Genomic DNA, 24,183 nt, shown 5'->3' on the forward strand with positions numbered 1-24,183 from the left:
AAAGGTCAACTGGAAGTCTAACCTGATTCAACACCAACACAACGTGGTGTCCCATTTTCACCCTACAGGGGTCCAGCTTATCTAACAAATCCAACAGCATGCTGTGGCCCACAGCAGGTTGACAAGATTTCTGAATCCCAAACAAGAGGAAATCTGCAGATGCTGGAATTTCAAGCAACACACAAAAATTGCTGGTGAGCGCAGCAATTTTTATGTGTGTTTCTGAATCCCGCACTGTTATCACTCCACCCTGGGACACTATTCCTCACATGGAAGTGGGGTAGGGTCCCATTCTTCTACTTTTAAGATTTGGTAATAGAACAAGATGAAACTGGCTACACCAATATATGCAGGGAACTACATTTGTGGATTTGGTAAAAGGACAAAAAGACACTGAAATACAGGCAAGTTTTTAAAACTATTTATTAAGACAGACCAACACATTCAGCAATACATTCAGGTTACAGATAAGTGGCTGTACAGACACAGGCCTTCTATCTACTGCACACTTCCAATATTTCCATGCCATTGGTGAACCCCGAGAAAGCAAGAGCTCCATGCCTTTTGGAACTGGAATCCAGTACAATCATGCCAGAAACAGCCAATGGAAGGGCTGCAGTGTTCTTCAAAAGGGTCAGTCTATAGCCAACATTGTGGCAGTGGGTTTTGACCAGCAGATAGTGTTAACCTTTCACACTGGTTGAAAACATTTTGAAAAAGCATTAAAAACCCCATTCAGTTGTGCCAGAGTAATATTCAGGGCACAAGGATGAACCAGAATTGTCAGTGGATCACCCATGATTTATTTATATATATATATATATATATATATATATATATATATATATAAAAAGGTGATCAGATTGCTCTTTCAAAACAAAAGAAATTTGGAGAGAGAAACTGCACCAGTGGTTTCAGTGACTCTGCCCAGCTACTATTCAGAGTGGAAAATATTGGAGTGGATCTTTCAGTAGCAGAATGTTCAGGAGATTTTGAAAAGGGGGAACATACATACAGTTCTAAAAGGTGTGATAAACCCAACTACCAAGAAATTTAATTATCAGTCAACTCTCAGAAAAGGTCTCGTTTATGCGGCAAACACTAAGCCACTACAATAGCAACCTACAGAGAACTGAACCCAAATAGAAAACTTCAGATGATTTCACCATACCAAATTGCAAATGAAATCCTAAATTATCCCAATTGCAATGCCAAAGTGACATTAAAAAATCCTAAAGGTGATGATCTCAATCCACTATTTCAATCACTGCCCAAGTATACATGTACAAAGTAAGACATGAATGAAGACAACAGATAGTCATGAAATCTACTATAGAAAAAAGGGTGAGCTACTTTCAAGCTACATATGAACAAATGACAGAAGGTTCTTAACTGAAAATTTAATTTGATGATATTTAGAAAAATGCAGAGGAAATACATTATCAAAATAGATTAATGTAATATAGGTCTAGTAAAATATCAATGGGATAGGTCCAGAGAATGCCTTTGGGTAAGGAAAAGTCTGGCTGGACATTAGCGGCATTGTCAGTTAAGTGTCAGCATGCTGGGTTAGGGGACAGATCTGTGAGTTTAAGCTAACATGTAGTCAGCTTGAGAATCGCATTCAGTTAACGGAACAAATGGAAAAGGAAATGGAAACCTGTGATAATCTACAACAGTAAAAAGTTTAAAGAGCAAATCCTTTTGTTAACTGAACAAGTGAAAAAAATCAGCATAAATGAATCAAAGTGTATTGTACAGAGCTTCGTAGTAAACTGAAGCCGTATCAGAAAGCCCAACAGGGACCTCGAGTGGACAAAATTACTTCCATTAGGGAGAATATAGCTACAGATACTGGTAACCCTATAGCCAAACGATGGCAATCATGTTAAAATTTACAAGGATTTCTGATGCTAATCTCGACAAGATTGTTAGAAAGATTATACCATATACTTCCTGTCTCGACCCCGCCACCACCACACTTAAGAACTTAGTCTTTTTGATGCTGTTAGAAAAATTTACACATCACTAAAAACTGGAGTTTTAACAGATACCTTCAAAACTGAGACTGGCAAGTCCCGATTTTAAAAGCCAAGTCTTGGTGAGCTAATGACAGGCCTATAATCAAAATCTCCTCATCCTGGGCGAGACTCTGGAGAAATAATTTTCAACCAATTGTACTTTCTGAATGAGAACAAGACTGTAGAAGTTTTTCAGGTTTCAGAGCAAATCATAGCATGGAGAAGACACACACCAAAATTATCAGTGACCTTGGGCTCAGCATTGATGCCAACAGGGTCTTGGTCCTAATTCTGAGACCCAAGTGCTGCCTTTCACACAATTGACCACATTCTCCTAGATCACGTTGAGAATTGGATTGGCCCCTCTGGTAGTGCCCTTAATTGGTTTTGTTCAATCTTAGAGATACGATGTACATTTTACTGCTGCTCAGGGAAGCAGTTTTGGTCTCCTACTCTTATTCATGCTGAGGAGAGCGCAGAGCACAAATTTGATTTCCAGTTATGCAAATAACAATTGTACATCTTGGTTGAGCCTGATGACAACAACATCTGGTATGGTGCAACAAACAAATGGATCAGCAATAATTTCTTAGAACCAAAAGATGAAAAATGGAAACAGTCTGTCCCAAAGCCAAGAGATAACTTGTTGATAAACTTGGGAATTGCACTCCCCCCCCCCACCCCCAAATAAAAGCAGAAGTAACAAGTCCGGGTGTTATCATCGATTCAAATTTGAATTTTAAATCCCACAAAGAAAGCAACCAGAGCATTATGTCCATACTTAAATACTGCAAAAGTACATCCATTTCTGTCACAATACCGCTGAGAAACTAATTCACACCTTGATAATTGAACAGACTAGATTACTGCAATGCATTTATTAACTAGAGTCAGAAGTACAGCACAGAAAGCTCTTCACCCCATCTAGTCCATGCAGAAATCATTTAAACTGCCTACACACAACAACCTGTACCTGGACCATAGCTCTCCATAATCCTACTATCCAGGCACCAAACCAAACTTACCAAACATTGAAATTAAGCTCGCTGATTACACACTCATGACCCCATATGTGAAGTTTCCCTTCATGTCTCCCTTAAACTTCTCACCTTTCACCCTTAATCCATGACCTCTGGTTGCAGTCCCACCCAACCTCTGAAAAAATCCTGCTTGCATTTACCTAGCTATACCCCTCAATTCTGTATACCTCCATCAAATCTCCTATCCATCTTTTAAGTTATAAAGAATACAGTCCTAACTAGTCAATCTTTCCTTATAATTCAGGTTCTTCAGACCTAGCAACATCCTTGTAAATTTTCTCTGCATTCAACCTCGTTTATTTTTCCTGCAGAAACGTGACCAAACTTGCATACAATACTCCAAATTAGGCCTCACCAACATCTGATACAACTTCAACACGTCTTTTATAGTCAAAACATTGACTTATGAAGGCCAAAGCGCCAAAAGCTCTTTACAACCCTACCTACCTGTGATACCATATTCAATGAATTATGTACCTGTAATCCCAGATCCCTTTGTTCAACCACACTCCTCAGTGTCCTACTGTTCACTGCGTAAGACCCACCCCCCTGGTTGGACCAATCAAAGTGCAAAAACTCATTTGTCTGCACTAAATTCCATGTGCCATTTTTGGTCCATTTTTCTAGCTGATGCAGATCCCTCCAAGCCACGATAGCCTTCCTCACTGTCTACTACACCCTCAGTCTTGGTGTCATCTACATTCAAACTAACCTTCCAAAGCAATCTATTGACAAACTTCAACTCACTAAGAACACCACTGCTAAACTTGATCATCACTGCCATCTAACTACCCTGCAATAGGTTCTTATATTTTTTTAAATTGGCTTAAGTTCTCAAGTGGTCTGGGACCAGAGTAAATCACAGAATCACTTGTTTTATAATCCTGCTCAAGCTCTCATGTCTTTTGCCAGTCTCTTAAATTTAAACAATTTCTCTAAAGATAATTGAGAAATCAGCTTTTTTTCTTTTAAAACTACACCCTCAAACGATGGAACTCAATACCTAGAACTAAGACTCCATGGATACTTCAAAACACCAACTCAACCTATTTAACCTTGCTTTTAACTAACACCTTATTCTAAAGTAATTTAAACTACATAGTTCATAAGTGCTCCAAGTTATTGTCTGAATACTTTTGAATTCATCAACAAACTTGCAGAGAATCCTAAACTGAAGGAAATCTCTTCATACAGCTTTAAAACTTACTATGTGCATTGTAAACCTATACTTAATCATGGCTAATATACACTACACTGTTAATATGATGCTTCAGTATATTAAAAAGGTGAAAAGTCTTGTTCCAAGTCAAACTATCATTTGAGGAATGAGCTGAATGTTTTCTTGACAAGGAATTACTATATTTAGCAGATAACAACAGAGTTATTGTCATATAACACTACAGCATAGAAACAGGCCCTTCAGCCTATCAAGCCCATACCAAACTATCAGATTGGTTCCACCAACCTGCACCCAGACCACAAGCCTCTAAACCCCTCCCATCCATGTGCCTCTCCAAATTTCTCACAAATGTGAAATCAAGCTCACATCCACCACTTCCAGTGGCAGTTCATTCCACTCACCACCGAGTGAAGTTCCACTGAAACTTCTCACCTTCCACCCTTAACCCATGACTTCTACCTCATCCCATCCAACCCCAGTGGAAAAAAAACTGCTTACATTATACCTCATCTATATCCCTCAATTTTGTATGCCTTCCATCAAATCTCCTCTTAAACTTCTACATTCTAAGGAATAAAGTCCTAACATACTCAACCTTTCCCGACAACTCAGGTCCTCCCGGCAACATATTCATGAATTTTCTCTGAAGCCTTTCAATTAACTTACACCTTTCCTATAGGTAGGTGACCAAAACTGCACACCATATTCCAAATTAGGCCTCGCCAATATCTTGTACAATTTTAACCTAACATCCCAACACCTGTACTTAATACCCGATTTATGAAGGTGAATGTGCCAAAAAAAAAACTTTCTTTGTAACCCTGTCTACTTGTGACACCACTTCCAAGGAATTACAGATTCACAGATCCCAGTGATCTATCACACTTCTCAGTGCCCTACTGCTCACCGTGTAAGACTCACTCTGGTTGGTCCTCCCAAAGTGCAACACCTCACTTGTCTGCATCAAATTCCATCTGCCATTTTTCCAACTGGTCCAGATTCCTCTGCAAGCTTTGATAGTCTTCCTCTGTCCACTACGCCCCTAATCTTGAAATCATCCACAAATTTGTTGATCCAGTTTTACCACACTATCATTCAGATTGTTGGTATAGATGACAAACAACAGACCCAGTACGAATCCCTGCAGTACACTACGCGTCACAGGCCTCCAGTCAAAGTGTTAACCATCTACCACCACTCTCTGGCTTCTCCCATGAAGAGAATGGCTATTCCAATTTACCTCAGCTTGAAAACCAAGTGCCTGAACTTTCTTGAACTCCCACATTCCTCCTCCTCCCACCCACCCTAAGTCAATATGCTTCTTTGCTCGATATTTTGAATAATGTTACTCGTTAATGTTTGCTTGCTATTTTGAATGTTTTTGCACACTGGCCCCACAGGAATGCTGTCTCATTCAGCTGCATCTATGTATACTACTACTACATCGACTCAGGCCGAGGGGGCTGGCATCAGGCACAATGACAGACTCTCCACTTCTCCCTTTCCCTCTGTGTTCAGTTCATTACATTAGCCACACCGCTGTCTTCTAGGAGCGTGTTGACCATAGTCTTGGGAGGGCACCCAGGGTTCATCCTCCCATGCTTGGGCTCCCATATGATAACTAGGCTGGCAGGTAGCTCCGGGTGGCGTAGACAGTGCCCCACTAGTTGCTGTCTTCTCACCTTGATCTTAGTGGTGAGCATCGGTAGGTTTTTCTATGGCTTATTAAACTTGTTTTGATTGATGTAGAACTCTTGACAAAGTCCAAGTGGACAACATCCAATGCCTTGAACCTTCCCAGTAACTTCCTCAAAACTAGAAGATTGGTTAGACATGACCTACCATGCATAAAGCCATGTTGCCTATCCCTAATCAGACCCTGTCTAGCCAAATACTTATATCTAGTCCCTTAGAATAACTTCCAATTACTTTCCCACCAGTGGTGTCAGGCTTACCAACATACAATTCTCTGGCTTATTTATTTATTTTTAAAAGCCCCCTTCTTAAACAAAAGATTAGCTATCCTCAAATCCTCTTGCAACTTACCCATAGCCAAGGATGATTTAAATACTTCTGTCAGGACCTTTAACTTTTGCACCTACCTTGCACAGGGTTCAAGGGAACACCTTGTCAGGCCCCAAGGATTTATCCAGCCTAATTTGCCTCAAAACAGCAAACACCTCTTCTTTCATTTGTATGGGGTCCATGACCTCACTGCTGCACTGCCTCACTCAACAGACTGATCATCTCCCGAGTACATATAGATGCAAAATATTCGTGCAAGATCTCATCTTTCAGTTCCATGCATAGATGGCCACACTGATCTCCCAGAGGAATTTTGTCCCTTGCAATCTTTTTGCTCTCAACACATCTGTAGAATCTCTTAAGATTCTTCTTCACCTTGTTTTCTACAGCAACCTCATGCCTTCTTTTAGCTCCCGATTTCAGAAATGCAGGAGAACTCTTAAGGAAATCAGTGAACAACTCTACCAAAGACAACATCCTTCAGACATGAACCCACTTTACTTTAGAACATAGAATAGTACAGCACAGTACAGGCCCTTCAGCCCACAATGTTGTGCCAACCCTCAAACCCTGCCTCCCATATAAGCCCCCACCTTAGATTCCTCCATATACCTGTCTAGTAGTCTCTTAAACTTCACTAGTGTATCTGCCTCCACCACTGACTCAGGCAGTGCATTCCACGCACCAACCACTCTCTGAGTAAAAAACCTTCCTCTAATATCCCCCTTGAACTTCCCACCCCTTACCTTAAAGCCATGTCCTCTTGTATTGAGCAGTGGTGCCCTGGGAAAGAGGCGCTGGCTATCCACTCTATCTATTCCTCTTATTATCTTGTATACCTCTATCATGTCTCCTCTCACCCCCCTTCTCTCCAGAGAGTAAAGCCCTAGCTTCCTTAATCTCTGATCATAATCCATACTCTCTAAACCAGGCAGCATCCTGGTAAATCTCCTCTGCACCCTTTCCAATGCTTCCACATCCTTCCTATAGTGAGGTGACCAGAACTGGACACAATACTCCAAGTGTGGCCTAACCAGAGTTTTATAGAGCTGCATCATTACATCGCAACTCTTAAACTCTATCCCTCGACTTATGAAACCTAACACCCCGTAAGCTTTAACTACCCTATCCACCTGTGAGGCAACTTTCAGGGATCTGTGGACATGTACCCCCAGATCCCTCTGCTTCTCCACACTACCAAGTATCCTGCCGTTTACTTTGTACTCTGCCTTGGAGTTTGTCCTTCCAAAGTGTACCACCTCACACTTCTCCGGGTTGAACTCCATCTGCCACTTCTCAGCCCATTTCTACATCCTACCAATGTCTCTCTGCAATCTTTGACAATCCTCTACACTATCTACAACACCACCAACCTTTGTGTCGTCTGCAAACTTGCCAACCCACCCTTCTACCCCCACGTTCAGGTCGTTAATAAAAATCACGAAAAGTAGAGGTCCCAGAACAGATCCTTAATCTGAATGTACTCCCTCCACCACCACCCTCTGCCTTCTGCAGGCAAGCCAATTCTGAATCCACCTGGCCAAACTTCCCTGGATCCCATGCCTTCTAACTTTCTGAATAAGCCTACCATGTGGAACCTTGTCAAATGACTTACTAAAATCCATATAGATCATATCAACTGCACTACCCTTATCTATATACCTGGTCACCTCCTCAAAGAACTCTATCAGGCTTGTTAGACACGATCTGCCCTTCACAAAGCCATGCTGACTGTCCCTGATCAGACCATGGTTCTCTAAATGCCTATAGATCCCATCTCTAAGAATCTTTTCCAACAGCTTTCCCACCACAGACGTAAGGCTCACTGGTCTATAATTACCCGGACTATCCCTACTCCCTTTTTTGAACAAGGGAACAACATTCGCCTCCCTCCAATCCTCCGGTACCATTCCCGTGGACAACGAGGACATAAAGATCCTAGCCAGAGACTCAGCAATCTCTTCTCTCGCCTCGTGGAGCAGCCTGGGGAATATTCCGTCAGGCCCCGGGGACTTAACTGTCCTAATGTATTTTAACAACTCCAACACCTCCTCTCCCTTAATATCAGCATGCTCCAGAACATCAACTTCACTCATATTGTCCTCACCATCATCAAGTCCCCTCTCATTGGTGAATACCGAAGAGAAGTATTCATTGAGGACCTCGCTCACTTCCACAGCCTCCAGGCACATCTTCCCACCTTTATCTCTAATCTGTCCTACCTTCACTCCTGTCATCCTTTTTTTCTTCACATAATTGAAGAATGCCTTGGGGTTTTCCTTTACCCTACTCGCCAAGACCTTCTCATGTCCCTTTCTTGTTCTCAGCCCCTTTTTAAGCTCCTTTCTTGCTTCCCTATATTCCTCAATAGACCCATCTGATCCTTGCTTCCCAAACCTCATGTATGCTGCCTTCTTCCTCCTGACTAGATTACGATTACGACAACGACAAATACGATTCTGCTATCAGAGTTTGTGATCTACATTTTAATGATTGTTTTTGGGCCAACTGAGCAATCTGGCACTTTGTTGTCTCAGAGGGAGTTTGAGGTTGAGTGAAGTGTGCGGTCTGGAGCTGGGGCATGAGCCCACGACTTACCCCAGTTCTCGCCAATAAGGTGTCAAGGAAGATTGAAATCAACGAGGTCAAGAGTGGAAGGTGAGTGGGTATTCAGCGCTATCTGCCTGCAATGACCAGTCCCTTGTTGCTCCCAGAGGAAGGTTTCTGCATTTAATCAGCATCTCTCCCTCTCTCACTCAATGCTGCCAGAGTCTTGGGCAAGGTTTAATCAATGCAGTCTGTGGATTGGACTCTTGTTCACCGTTTCTGGCTGCCCTTTTCTGTTGTTATTTTGTGCGATTTTAATTTGGCTTTGCAGCCTGCAGTCAACAAACAACAGCGCTAGAATGAACTGCATATGTCTGTACTGTTTCAATTACTTCATTATTTGATATTCTGCATTGTTTGTATGTTTTCTTGTTGTTTGCATGATTTGTTATTTTGCACGTTAGAGATTTGAAGTTTTTTTGAATGGGTTCTATGGTTTTTGTTCTGTGACTGTCTGTGGGAAGATTAATCTCAGGGTTGTATACTACATACATATTTTCAATAACAAATGCACTTTGTATCTTCAAGTGGAGCAAGTAGGAACAAATGAGGTACACCTTTTTCTTAACCATGGCCTTTATCTCTCAAAAAAAAAGTTCACTAATCCTGTTATCTGCCTTTTATTCTGACAGGACCATGCACTCAATTTCACTTTAAGGTCTCCCGTTTACCAAGTACACCTTTGCCAGAAAACAACCTGTCCTAATCCACACTTGCCAGATCCTCTGATATCAAAATTGACCTTTCTCCAATTTAGAATCCAAAGACCAGACCTATCCTTTTCCATAATTACCTGATACTATTGGTATGATAATCACTAGTTGCAAAGTGTTCCCCTACACAAACTTCTCTCCCCTACCCTGTGTATACCCCAATAGGAATTCTACTATCACACTCTCCAGTTGGGACCCATATACTGATTAAGAAAAATTACACTTGAAAAACTATACCTTTCTTATTCCTTAATTCTCAAAGCCTCACTAGACAAGTTCTCCAATCGTCCTGACTGAGCACTGCGGTGACATTTTCCCTGACTAGTAATGCCACCCCACCCCTTTAATCTCACCTATCATGTCTAAACAGAACCCTGAGTTGTCAGTCCTGCCCCTCCTGTAGCCAAGTCTGACCTAATGGATACAATGTCAATTCCATGTGCTAATCCATGTCCTAAACTCATTTGCCTTCCCTACAACACTCCTTACATTGAAATATACAGCTCTGAAAGTTAGACCCACCTTGCTCAACTTTTTGCTTCCTGATCTTATACGTAGGCATAACATAACACATTTTTCCACAACCACTCCATCTGTTCTGGCATTTTGATTCCCACCCCCTGCAATTCTAGATTAAACCGCACCCCTTCCCCACCCACGCAACATACCCTTCCAGCTTGGATATTAGTCCCCCTCCAGTTTTGGTGCAAACCAATCCTTTTGTAGGATCCACCTTTTCTGGAGAGAGCCAAAGCCACTTCCTCCTGCACCATCTCCTTAGGCAGATGTTAACTGTATGATCTTCCTATTTTTGGCCTCACTAGCTCATGGCATGGGTAGCAATTCTGAGATCACAATTCTGTCAGCCTCATCCTTCAACATAGCATCTAACACCCTAAACACACTTTGCAGAGTCTCTTCACCTCTCCAAACCATGTCATTGGTACCAACATGGACCACAACCTCTGGCTGCTCATCCTCCCACTTAAAAATGCTGAGGACTCAATCCGAGTTGTCCCTGACCATGGCACCCACCAGGTGATAAACTATCTAGGAATCTCATTCTTGTCAATGCAACCTCCTTCCCATTCCCCTAACACTACAGCTCACCTCTTCTCCCCTTCTGAACCAGAGACTCAATGCCGGAGACCTGAATGCTGTGGATTTCCTCTGTTTGGTCATCTCCCACCCTGACTATCAAAAGCATTACACCTGTTGAGGGGAATGGCCACAGGTATACTCTGTACTGACCGACTTTCCCCTTTCCTCCTCCTGATAGAGACCCAGTTACCTAGGTCCTGCACATAGGTAGGTGCAACTACATGTACCTCCCTGTATGTCCTGACCATCAACGCCTCAGACTCCCAAATTATACGGAGTTCATCCAGTTCCAACATCTTATCAGTCTGTTAGAAGCTGCAACTGGATGCACTTCTTGCATCAGGGTTGCCAGAGATCTCCCTGCCTTCCCATATCCAGCAAGAGAAGTATTCAACTACCCTTCCCAGTATCCCCCCTGCTCAACATGTGCAATAAGGAAAAAAACTGAATAAATAAACCTACAGCCTACATCTTGACTCACTGAAGGTTTGATGAATCAAAGCCTCAACACTCCAAACAAAACATTTCATATTAGATCCAAATTACTGGAAAAGTTGGATTTGATCATGATTTTTTTTCACTGAGATTTATTGAAGCACAATTACTATATACTACTTAGAGAGACTTCCACTACAATAATATACAAGGGAAAGGATTGACAAGCACAGGTCCAATTAATGGGACACAGAGGGAAAAGGAATGGCGTCCTGGGATGACTGTCTACGCCAGATGGTACTGTAAAGGTGGGCATTCCCAAGATACTGAGTGGTACTTATTGGATGAGTGGCTCCCAGGCCTACCTGTGGCTGCTTGTCTGGGATTTCTATGTACATAAATAATCTGGTGGCCTGGATGAGCACACTATGTAGCAAGAGGCATAGTTAACAGCTGGAAAGGCCTTTCCTTCCTCCTCCCCCCCCCCCCAAAAAAGGCATAGCCAGGCTATCCCCATGAAATGATAAATGATCTCCTTACAGAAAGGGGCAGCACTAGTGCTGTTCTTGGCCAAGAGTGCAACACCCATATCCCTGATAAGCTAAGGAACATTACTGACCTGGCTGACCACATCTAACAATAAAAAAAAAGTGAGAGACCAGTTCAAATAATTACTTTATCCCAGGAAGAGGCTAATAGCTTTTTTGGGGAACTAGGTTGGTGGACTACCATTATACACTCCAGAATTACTATTGGCCTTGTGGTTTAACATCCTATATTTAGCATAGGGGAGGATATTAGTCTGTGGATCAGGTAATGCAATGTTGCATCTTTGAAGGGGTGGACTGCAGAGTGTAAAGTTAACACAATCTAAGAGTCAAAAGCACTAGTGCCATGTTGGTTATCAATTGACTTGTCTGAAGAACACTGCAGACTTTCCATTGGTTGCTTCTGGCACCACAGTACCAGCTTCTGGCAAAGTACAGCTAGCATATAAATGTAGTGCACATGGAGCTCCTGCTCCTATTGATGCAATGGAGATCATACCAATGCCACAGAAAGATTGGAAGTGAGCTGCAGGGTCCTCAGGCTTCTGTACCCTCTCCCTGATGGAAGCAATAAGGGAGAACATGCCCCAGTTGGTGAAGGTCCTTAATGACGAATGCTGCTTTCTGAAGATGTCCTCAATGGTAGGGACGGTTGTGCCCATGGAGGTGCCCGAGTCTACAGCCTCTTGATCCTGTCCATTGATGCCTTCATACCAATTAAGGAATTAGTGGGAACACTCTATAGTACATCTAGAAATTTGTTAGCCCTTGATGACATACCAAATCTCCTCAAACACCTAATGAAATATAACTGACGTGCCTTCTTCGTTATTTTATCAATGTTGGGCCTAGGATAGATCTTCAGAGATGTTGACATCCCAAGGCGGCATTAATGATACAAAGATCTTCATCTCAGTAGTTGAATGTTCAATTCATCCTCCCAGCTGTTTCAGTGAAAGAACAACTTGCACCTCAGTTTCACTGTGAACTGATCTTTATTTCTTACACTTGTCACATACATGAGTAAAAATCCTTACATTGCACATTTAGATGGAGGCAATCATAGTAATTTATAATAAATAGAACAGTCAATGTAATATAAAGTACACTCAAATCAGCATGAGTCTGATGGCCTGGTGGAAGCAGCTGTCCCGGAGCCTGTTAGACCTGGCTTTTATGCTGCAGTACTGTTTCCCAGATGGTAGCAGCTGGAACAGTTTGTGGTTGGGGTGACTCAGGTCCCCAAGGATCCTTCAGGCCCTTTTTTTATATTAAAAACACCTGTCTTTGTAAATGTCCTGAATAGTGGGAAGTTCACATCTATAGATGTGCTGGGCTGTCCACACCACTCTGCAGAGTCCCGCAATTAAGGTAGGTACAGTTCCCATACCAGGCAGTGATGCAGCGAGTCAGGATGCTCTCAATTATGCCCCTGTAGAAAGTTCTTAGGATTTGGGGGCCATACCAAACTTCCTCAACCATCTGAGGTGAAATGGGTGTACAAAAGCAAGTGAGATCAACAACCAAGCTCGGCTAACCTTGCTTCTGGAGTATAGTCACTGTAGATCAAAAATGCTTCCCAGGAACTCTAAACCTTCAGGTACACCAATGAAGTTTCTAAAATAAGAGAAAGAGAATCCGAGTCCTATAGGGTGGCCAAGTTAGGTAGAAAGCCAGGAAATGCGCATTTTCACAACGATTCACTGACCTGTGGAAAAGATTGCCAAGTGTCAAGTATCAATTTACTATTGTCCTTCAAGAGCAAAAAGCAGCCTGAACGTATCAAGGACAATGAATTCAGGTAGTAGAGCAACAGCTAGGCTTCTTAAAATGGTCACTTAGCTGCTTGCTAAGAAATTTCCCCAGTCTTGTCCCTAATAGCACAAAGCCCATTTTTTAATCAATGGACAGTGATTGTTGGTGCAGTACATCTAAAGATGGCACAGATGGCTTATTAATTCTATTTAGTGTGAACTGTCACTTGGTTACCAATTTTCCAGCTAGTATACCCTTTGACAGATCTTTAGGCTGCCCACTTGTCAAAATCTAGTCAAGATTATCATTACTCAAGTCTCCAAGTTTATAACACTTCCTTCACCAAGGGTTAGTAAAACATTTAAATTGATCACTTTACTCCTTGTGTGCAAGGAAACCAGTCTAAGCTTGCAGTATCAATAGGTCAGAATGCCACAAGTATTTAAAGAGGAGAGAGCATTGCAAGAGTGCAAGCATAAAAGGTGGTTAGAATAAAGTTAAATGCAATGTTATGAGGTAGGTAACAAAGCCAACTAGCAGAATTACTCATTTCTTTTTAAAAACAAACAATAAGCAGGAGACACGAGGAATTCTGCAGATGCTGGAAATTCAAGCAACACACATAAAAGTTGCTAGTGAACGCAGCAGGCCAGGCAGCATCAATAGGAAGAGGTACAGTCGACATTTTGGGCTGAGACCCTTCGTCAGGACTAACTGATAGATTCTCTTACTAGCTCTTCTTTCAGTTAGTCCTGACGAAGGGTCTCGGCCCGAAACGTCGACTGTAGCTCTTCCTACAGATGCTGCCTGGCCTGCTGTGTTCACCAGCAACTTTTGTGTGTTCCTCACAATACACTGTCTCCACTCTCTGCTGCCTCAGTAAAGCAGCCAGCACAATGAAAAAATCCCACCCATTGCAGACATTCTCTCTTCTCCCTCTCTTAATATATTCCATTGCATTCGATATATATTAAGGCATGAAATATTTGGTAAAATTTCAATACAACATCTGCTTAAATTTTTTTAGCGTGGGGATTAAACGCCACATGTTGGCTTAACTAACATTTTATTACTGATCCTTGACTAGAAGCTAAAACAAAATTGTGAAAGTTGACAATGACTCGGAGTCTGCCCTTGTGCGTATTGACAACTATAATCTTTGTATTGCCACCTGGTTCTTTGGTTCTAGTGGTCAAAGATCAAAGTATATACAGATCACCACATACTACCCTGAGATTCATTTTCTTGCAGGCATTCTCAGTAAATGCAAAGAAACAATTAAAACCCACAAGACAATCAAACAACCAGTGTTCAAAAAAAACCACTGCAAATACAAGAAACAATAATAAAAACAATAAACAGTACATGAGATGAAGAATCCTTGAAAGTGAGTTCATATGTTATGCGATCAGTTCAATGTTGAGGTGAATGGAGTGAATTTATCACCTCTGGTTCAAGGGCTGATAGTTGAAGGGTAATACCCAGTCCTAAACGTGGGTGGCAAGTCCCAAGGCTCCTGAACTTCCCTCCAGATGGAGCATGGGTTGGATGGCAGGGGTCCTCGATGACAGATGCCGCCTTCCTGCAACTGTGCTCCTTGTAGTTGGGCTCAATGGTGGGGAAGGTTTTACTTGTGATTGACTAGGCTGCGTCCACTGCTTTTTGTAGGCTTTCTCATTCACACCAGTCCATGATGAACCGGTCAGTATACTGAAACATGAGAAAATCTGCAGATGCTGGAAATCTAAAGCAACACAAATGACTGGAGGAACTTAGCAGGTCATGCAACATCCATGGAAAGAGTTGATATTTTGGGCTGAGACCCTCCATCAGGACTTTCCATTGCACATCTATGGAAGTCTCTTGTTGGCATAGAAGCCTGATTAAAGTGAAGTCACAGTGTAACAATGCTTTAGTGTCATGATCAGGGTTCAATTCCCAAGGCTTTTGTACGTCCTCACTGCGTGGATTTCTTCTGGATGCTCCAGTTTCCTTTCACGTTCCTAAGACACAAGGCAATAGTTGGCAAGTTGTGGGCATGCTGTATTGGCACTAGTATCATGGCAATATTTGTAGGCTGCCTCCAGTACATCCTCAGATGTTGGTCATTGACAATGCATTTCACTGTGTTTTGATGTGACAAAGAAAATTGTTTAAAATGTCCATAAACTCTACTTCCAGCAGTATCACAGGCACATAGCACTATATAAGCAGCTTTCACAAGGAAATCATAAATTAAAGTTTTTGCAATAAAACAATTATAACAAAAAGTCCATTTTAGTGCAAGGTCATTTAAGTGCTCAGTTGCTAAATTGTCATGATTAGGACTCATGCCAAATGTTCATGAACAGAGCCAAATCTCAGTAAAGATCAGTGTTGAGCCAAGTTACAGCAAACTGCCTCAAAATATTTCTTAGTTTCTCACTGCAATGCTGTTCCTCACCTTCAATAATTCCTTGACAAGACAGCAATTCAATCCTCTTGAACACATTAGTAGACCATTTTCAAAATTACCAAATGTACATAAATCACTACAAGGTCTAATGCCAATTTCTGAAGAACCTAATGATTAATCTCCAAGTTACTGAAACCACACCAAGTCAAAGGCCCCTCTTCTGGGTAGTACCCGGACTGCCTAAACCATGACATTCAACATAATAAAAGAAAACCTAATTATGAAAAAGCTCAAGTTCTTTTGAGCAACATAAACCTAAGTACACTTTTAGATTCTTGCAGAAATAAGCCAACTGAGTGAAAAAAAAAACCAGCAAATTTTAATGATTTCCCCCCATCCCCATGCCAAATGCATTATTTCAGGTAAAATTGACATCTTGCTCATTTGCAATTTTCCTTTATGGTCCTACACATTCTTTTCAAAGGTTCAAAGGTCAAATTTAATGTCAGAGAAATGTATACAATATACATCCTGAAATGCTTTTTCTTCACAAACATCCACGAAAACATAAGTGCCCCAGAGAATGAACGACAGTTAAACATCAGAACCCCAGTTTCTCCCCTCCCCCCACCAGCAAGAAAAAACGCGCATCAGTACCATCACCGAGCCCAAGCGTGTGCTAAGCAATAGCAAAGACACAGACCAAAGTTACCCCAAAGACTTCACATTTCATCCGGGATTGGACAACCCACGGGTTCTCTCTCCCTGGCAAGGGAGAGAGTGTGTCCCCCATTTTCACAACGAGTGGAAGACAACCCACTGGTTTACGATCTTAAGTCTGTTTCATCATTTATTTCAAGCTGTGTCTGAAGATCTCAAAGACCTTGGGTCTTTTGGCCCACAGCAAAAGATTTTACAGCCTCTCCAATGACACACTAGACTCCCGCCGTGACACCAACCCTTGATCGCCTATCTCCAGACCCCCCCGAGATCTCAGGCTTCCGAACACAATCGAGATTCTAAGGCCAAATCCTTAAATCCAGATTTAAATTCTCTACCTTGGACTTTATTTATTTGATTAATAAACTCATTAGAAACAATCACAAAACTACCAGCTTCACTGAAAACCCCACTTGGTTCACAAGTATCCTGGAAGGAAAGAAATCAGCCATCTTTACATGGTCTGGCCTATGTAACTTCAGACCTACCAACCACATTGAGTCAATGCCCTAAGAAATGGCGATTGGACAATAATGCAGAACTTGACAGGAAAGCCCAGGTGCCCTAAAGTCTAAAACAAAACAAACATTACTTTTCTCTAATGGCAGAAATTAAACCTACACTACTCCATGTAAAAAGTAATTCTGCTTTACAGAAAGTAATTGCTATGCACTCTAGTTCCATTTGAAAAATGCCATGTATCTGCTTCATTGCACATTAATGACCAATATGTCAGTGAATGTGCAGCAAAGATGCCAAAACTTGAATCAAATCATGATATTATTTAACTCTCCAGGCAATCTGCCACCCTCTAAGCTATTTCACCCAGACCTGTGCAGTTTATACTCAGTATTACTCACCCATTATCATGGTTCTCCCTGGCCTTCACTTGCTTGCAGAACAAAAGATCCCCAAGATTATGAGTGGTTCACAAGTGTTCATGGTTTCAATCCTCACTACCGTGGACTTGATCTTACCTCAATCAAAGTTACACCCCATTTATTTTAATACTACACAACTAATGTCTATTCCTTCAAATACTTCAACTCAATGATCTCAGATTCCTTTATTAATCACTGCATTCCCCTGAATCCCCAAAACCAAAAGGAGGCAATAAGCAGGAGTAAGGCTGGTTGGGGGTTGAACAATGGGACTAGAAGAAAGAACTTCACTTCCAATTCAAGGACTGATCTAATTTTTTCTTGGACATTAACAATCAGTCTAAGGCCAGTTGGATGAAACATGCTGTAACAGACTTGACAGCAGATTAATAAATACTCATCAATTCAACTGCATTTCAAAACAAATTGCATTTATGTAATGACTATTATGCAGTCCCTTTTCCAACTCTAAAATTATAGTTTATTTTTTTTTAAAAACAGCACAATAACTAGACTGAATAATTGTAAAGAAGACTGAATTTCACATTCACCATCTCAGAGGTGAAATGGTACATTAATATTTCATGGATAAATGGTAACCTTCACACACTCACCAAATATACCATTTCTTCAATAGGATGCCATCATTCGCAATCAAAGACAACCTTAGTTTAATACTGTAAAAAAAAAGACACCACTTACATTTTCTCAGAGACAGCAAAGCTGAGTTTTAAGTGCATTGAATGTTAAAATCTAAGAGATGCGACCCACGACATTTTGACTCAACCACAATTTGGCCAAAGTTGATACTTAGAACTCAATTGATTTTTAAAACATTTTTATGGCTCCCTTCACTATCATTCAAAGTGACTGTTCTATTAGTCATTTTACAATAAACTTGCAACTGAATTAATGGATTTTGATTCAAGGTAATGGTCCAATTAAAAGCCATTTTGTTATGACATCAGCACAATTAGTTCAATTATTAGAAGAAACAAATTATCCCATTGATTCAGCTGAGTTGAATAGTCACCACCTAACACTCAAATCACTTGTATTCAAGATTGTAATAAGGAAACTAGCAACTACATTTATTCACCAAAACCTCATTTCCTTTTGCATTTGTATTAAAACCACAATTAATTTGGCCCATTGACTCTGCTCCATTGGTACAGCAGACTCAATGAATCACATGGCCAAATTACACTAGTGTCTTAAGTCTTACAATCACCCTTTCTATAAATTGAGATGAAGCAGCATCTAGTATATGCAAACTTAGTGTGCACAGAGACAGTTTAGCCAAATTGTCAGCAATTTAACCTCAATGTGAGTTCAAATGTTCTGATGAATTTCAAAATAATCTGGTTTGACAACTCAGCACAGTAGCAAGCAATGTTTTATCATAAAGGCACTGTGCTACTTAACACAAAATCTACAGCACTGCTGAAGTAAGATGCCCCACCTGTCCTCATTTTTATAATACCCTTAAAAACAGAATTCCTTTCATTTTGTTCATTCATAATGTGGCTGTCAGTAGAAAAAATAACAGCTATTTTGCCCCTTACTGTCCCTTATTTTAAGTCACTTACTAAAGCCATTTTGCAAATCAGTTAAGATGCAACTGTGGCAGAGTAGATCCAGAGTCACATCGGCCAGAAGTTTACAAGTGAGCCAGACATGTGCATATGATCATTAAGTTGTTTTATTGTCACAATGACTGATGATAGCTTCTCATTCCAAACATTAACTGAATTGAAATTCCTTAATACCTTGTGGGATTTGAACTCATGCCTCCAATCAAGACTAGTCATGCAACAATACTTTCATAGCCCATACAATTATTGGTTCATGCTGCTTCTGGGACCAAGATAGTGTGCTTACAAGCAAATTGTAAAAGCAACACTTGAAATGTTTGTAAAATGCTTCAAGTCCTATAAACAATGCACATCATAGTTCAAGTTAAAAGTGAAATACTTTCATAATCAAATTTTAAACATTTATAGTACTCCAAGTTTGTAAAACAGTATAACCAAACTCCTATCGTCTGCATACTGTAGATTGAGCTTTTTTCCAGAAGATTAATATGCCCATAGTTTTCATTATATTTAACTTACATAAGCAGTTTTGTGGTTTACTTAGTCTCCATAGCACTGAAATGGAAGTTCTGTTTATAAACAATGTCAATAAAAAAACTTTTCACCAATTTTCCAAAGCCAAAATGATGTGTATCCAGACATATAAGCATTTGCAATTGAAAACTGCAGGTGTGAACAGTAGATTAAAATTCACCAAGATAAAAACTGCACAAATAACAAATACTGTTTGCAATAGAAGTAAACACCACAGGAAAAGTCCACACAGTAGTACACAAGTATAGGGATACAAACATAATTGGCATTAACTGTCAATGCAAAATCCCTGCACAATATTTGTAATATGCCTATTTAATCACTATCCCCTTGTCACATTAAAGTAGCACAATTCCCTGCTGGGGCCAGAGTGCAGCTGCAAATAAACTTCATTTACTCATTCCAATCAACTTCAGTAACATGTTAAAATACAGAAATATGCCGAGTTATTATGCAAGTCAGGCAGCATTTGCAGAGATGAACCTGAAATGGTATCAAAATGTTTAAGACCAGATAGAATCACTATGCAAATTGCTAATTATCTCCAATATTTTCAGATCTTAATTACTGTAGTTTTTTCCCCCAATTACACTGTAAAGCAGCCCCTGCTTTAGGTTGGCTAGGCAAGTTATGATGTTAAATGATTCCCAATAACCAAATCCTAAACTATAATCATTAATCTAATTCAAACACCAACCTTAAAATTAAGCAGTATTTGAAAAACGAGATTCTGCAAATTCTTGAAATCCAAAGCAACAATGTTGGAGAAACTCAGCAGGTCAGACAGCATCTATGGAAATAAATAGTCAAAGTTTCGGGCTAAGACCCTTCTATCCTGAACATTAAGCACTAGCAGCTCATTTCACACTGACAATTGAGTGAAGCTCCCTTTAAACCTTTCACCCTTAACCCATGACCTCCAGTTTTAGTCCCATCCCTCATTGGAAAAAGCCTGCTTGCATTTACTCTACATCCCTATCAAATCTTCCTTCAGTCTTTTATGTTCCAGGGAATAGAGCTTTGACCTATTCAATCTTTCCTTGCAAATCAAGTCCTCCAGTCCCAGCAACATCCTTGTAAATCTTCTTGTACTCTTTCAACCCTGATTACATCTTTCCTGTAAGTAGGTGACCAAAACCGCACATAATACTCCAAATTAGGAATGTCTTGTACAACTTCAACATAACATCCTATCTGCTGTACTCAATGATTTATGAAGGCTAATGTGCCACAAGCTTTCTTTACAAACCCATCTACCTGTGACATCACCTTCAATGAATTATGGGCCTGTATTCCCAGATCCCTTTGTTCTACTGTTCACTGTGCAAGACCCACCCTGGTTGGCCCTACCAGAGGACAACATCTCGCACCTGCCTGCATTAAATTCCATTTGCCATTTCTCAGCCCATTTTTCCAGCTGGTCCAGATCACACAAGCTCTGATGGCCTTCCTCACTGTCTACCACATCATGATTCTAGGTGTCATCCACGATTTTGCTGATCCAGTTAACCACATCATCCAGATCACTGATAGTGACTAACAACGGACCCAGCACCTACCCCTGCAACACTATTAGTCACAACTGCCTCTAAAAAGTCTATCTACCACTCAGGTAGTAGATAGTCAACCTATTCACGCAAAGCTAATTAGTCCATGCCGATCCAAACACTCATACCCGGTCCCTTAAAATACCTTCCAAAACATTTCCCACTTCTGATGTCAGTCTCACCAGCCTACAATTTCTGGTTTACTTTTAAACCTTTCTTAAGCAGCAAAACAACATTAGCTATCCTCCAAACCTCTGGTATCTCACCTGTCACTAAGGATCAATTAAATATCTCTGCTCGGAACCCTGCAATTTCTGCATGTGCCTCCCACAGGGCACAAGGGAACACCTCGTCAGGCCCTGGGAATTTAATTTGCCTCAAGACAGCAATCACCCTAGGGGCCATCACCTCGCTGCTGCTTTGCCTGGTTTCTATCAACTGTGTTTGTCTCTTAAGTAAATAGATACAATACATCCATTTAAGGTCTCCCCTCTTTTGGCTCCATACTTAGATTGCCATCCTGTTCCTCCAGAGGAAAAAACGTTAGTCCCTTGAAATCCTTTTGCCCTTAGAGTTCTAAAGTCCATCTTCACCGAGCAATGCCTTGACATTTTCCCCACTGGCTCCATTGTGTCTAAACAGAACCCTGGAATATTGAACAGCCATTCCTGCAATAAAGTCTCAGAAATATAATTCCATGTGTTGATCCATGCCAAGTTCATCTGCTATTCCTACAATACTTCTTGCATTCAAATATACACAGCTCAGGACATTAGTCACACCATGCTCAACCTATTGATTCCTGATTTTGTCTGAGGTCTTAGATGTCTCCACAACCCCACCACTATCTGTTCCGGCACTCTTGTTTCCCATGTCCCTGCAACTCTAGTTTAAACCCTCTAGTTCACCGTCAACCAAGACCTCCAGGTCACTTTTCCACAGCTTTTCTGGGGAATGAAAACGACAGTCAAAATTGATAAACTCTGCATCAATATTCCAGAGACCAACACTTGTTCACTGCCTCTTCAAAACCTACCTTTGTTCATGTTTAGTTAGTGCTATAATGTCTAATCTTTGATACGCCTCATCTGTAGTCTGAATAGATTCTTGGGAACAAATTCAAAAGGGCTGTTACGTAGGCCAGTTAACAGTTCATATAAATGCAACCCATGATTAATTATACCCTTTATTTACATCATTTGATAACTAAGTTTACTGTGACATGAAAATAGAAGGACATTGGATGGAGAAACAGCCAACTCCTGGCAATGACAGTTAATGTCAGCTGAACATTTATATAATCCAGAGAATTCAAAAGGCAACAGTTTCATGGGCTGTGAGCACACAGCATAGGTTGATGCTCTATTAGAATAAAAGATGTGCTTTTTTTTTTGAAAGAGGTATTGATCTTATTAATACCCATTACACAAAGACCTCATCCATTCATTTGAAGAGGGAAGGGCAGACACTGAATGGAGTTCTTTAGAGAATCCTTTATAGTTGTCTTGCAGAACAAAATGTTCAAGTCACTTTTTATTGTCATTTCAACCATAACTGCTGGTACAGTACACAGTAAAAACTAGATGTTTTTCAGGACCATGGTGCTACATGAACAATACAAAAACTACACTGAACTACATAAAACACAAAACTACACTAAACTACACTAGACTGTAGACCTACCCAGGACTGCATAAAGTGCACAAAACAGTGCAGGCATTACAATAAATGATAAACAAGACAATATGCACAGTAGAGGGCAGTAGGTTGGTGTCAGTCCAGGCTCTGAGTATGGAGGAGTCTGATGGCTTGGGGGGGGGGGGGGGGGGGGGGACTGTTACATAGTCCAGTTGTGAGAGCTCGAATACTTTGGTGCCTTTTGCCAGATGGCAGGAGGGAGAAGAGTTTGTATGGGTGGGTCCTTCATAATGCTTTCTAGAGTGAAATGGAATACCAGAAAAAATAAGAACGCCACATTCAGGGCCCACAGCAAGCCTTTTGCTCAGTCAAGTCATCTTCATTCCATTTCCCTACCCTATCCTTTATTTCCAAACCTCTTGAATGAAGAAAATGATTCAACCCTCATAGCCCTCTGAAGTAGAGAATTACAAAAACTGAGCAAAAACATTTCTCATCTCAGTCCTATATTACCTACTCTTTTTTCATACTCATGAAAGTTTACAGACTAGATCCAACTGTGTTTTAAGCTGACTCAAACCAGATACTCAACAGGACTCTGGTGCCAAAACCACTGCTTCCAGTCATCCTACCTATGCTAGCTCTTCTATATGGGATGCATCATATTAGAGTACGTTTAACTTCCCCAATATTTAGATGGACAAATCCCTTTGGCTTGAGTAAGTGCATCCTTGGACTTTGTGGGAGGCCCAAGGAAATTGAGGAGACCCTTATGGAGCTATTTGCTTTATTGTAAACACTGAAGTTCTTGAAGATTGGAAGGTGATTAATATTAAAAGGATAGCAAAGACAAGCCTGCAAACTACAAGCCAGTCAGGCTGACAGCAGGGAATTTACTGAAGTTCTAAGGCACCTATCCCAGACAGACAAGAGACTGACTAAGAGTCAGTGTGGCTCTGTATGGAAAGTTGTGCTTTGACAAGCTTCACACTTTTTTTTTCCCCCCCGGTAACCAACAAGATAGACTGTGGCCAAGTGGTTAGGGCGTTGGATTAGCGATCTGAAGGTCGTGGGTTCGAGCCTTGGCCGAGGCAGCATGTGTGTCTTTGAGCAAGGCACTTCACCACACAATGCTCCAGTCTACCCAGCTGAGAATGGGTACCAGCAAAAAATGCTGGGGGTTAACCGCGCAGTAGACTGGCATCCTATCCCGGGGGGGGTGGGAGGAGAGGAGTCTCATACTCTCAGTCACTTCACGCCACAGAAACCGGCATGAGCACCAGCCTAATGGGCCACAAGGCTCAAGATAGACTTTAATCTTAAACAAGATAGACTAGGACTGGTCATTGAGTATTGTCCATTTCAACTTTTAGCAAGACCGGTCCCCCTATGCTAGGCCAGCTTTGGAGGCTAGGGCCCACTGAATCTAGAAGCACTAGTTAGGTAGC

General features: G+C 41.1%; 1 protein-coding gene across 3 annotated transcripts in view; it reads right to left on the minus strand.

Moving 5' to 3' along the window:
* The window catches only part of scai (suppressor of cancer cell invasion), a 144,111-nt gene that overhangs the window by 88,897 nt on the left and 31,031 nt on the right, over window positions 1-24,183 (minus strand). Inside the window, exon 2 of one of the 3 annotated variants that reach the window (XM_072239900.1) lies at window positions 18,036-18,098. The exons of the other annotated variants lie outside the window; for them this stretch is intronic. The gene's annotated coding sequence lies outside the window, so the exon portion shown is untranslated. The remainder of the gene's footprint in view (window positions 1-18,035; window positions 18,099-24,183) is intronic. 3 annotated transcript variants of the gene reach the window in all.

Source organism: Mobula birostris, chromosome 22, assembly GCF_030028105.1.
Source record: "Mobula birostris isolate sMobBir1 chromosome 22, sMobBir1.hap1, whole genome shotgun sequence".
Taxonomy (NCBI): Eukaryota; Metazoa; Chordata; class Chondrichthyes; order Myliobatiformes; family Myliobatidae; genus Mobula; species Mobula birostris.